Raw genomic sequence first — 628 nt, forward strand, 5'->3', positions numbered from 1 at the left:
CAACGTGCACTCCGCGCAAGAGGGCGCGGGGAGGCCTCTGGGTGCTGGTAATGTTCTGGTGCTCAGTCTGGGTGCTGGCTTCACCGGTGTACTTATTTGTGAAAATTGACGAACTTCGCAGTTATGACTTGTGCTCTTTCCAATATGTTGTTGTATTCAATAAAAAGAAAAAAAGAACAACCACTAAAAAACTCAAAGCCAGACTTTGTATTCGCTTCTAGCCTACGTGCACCTTCCACCCCTTCCCGCTTGTTTGGCGGAGAGGAGGACGGGTATGGCTTCGAGGGACGTGTTCACTCACTGTATTCGTATCATAGTTCATATAACATTTACTGAGCGCCTCTGGTGGGCCAGGCATCGTCCTAGGAACACAGATCTGTCCTTAATCTGCTGGCATCACCATCTGGTGGGGAAACTGGAAGACAATGGGAAGAGAAACAAGTTCTGTACTTGGCAAGTACACTAACCTTTCAGCATCGGTAGAACAAGAGAGGAAGAATTCGACAGGAACTAAAGGAGTACGCCTATTTAGTACCACGCACTCAGGAAAGGTGGGGGGCGGGGGCGAGGGGAGGGGAGGGCACGGATATTGTGAGCTAGGATTGGAAAGCTGACTTGGGAATTGAAT

Source organism: Bison bison, unplaced genomic scaffold (assembly GCF_000754665.1).
Source record: "Bison bison bison isolate TAMUID 2011002044 unplaced genomic scaffold, Bison_UMD1.0 scf7180017864108, whole genome shotgun sequence".
NCBI classification, from domain to species: domain Eukaryota; kingdom Metazoa; phylum Chordata; class Mammalia; order Artiodactyla; family Bovidae; genus Bison; species Bison bison.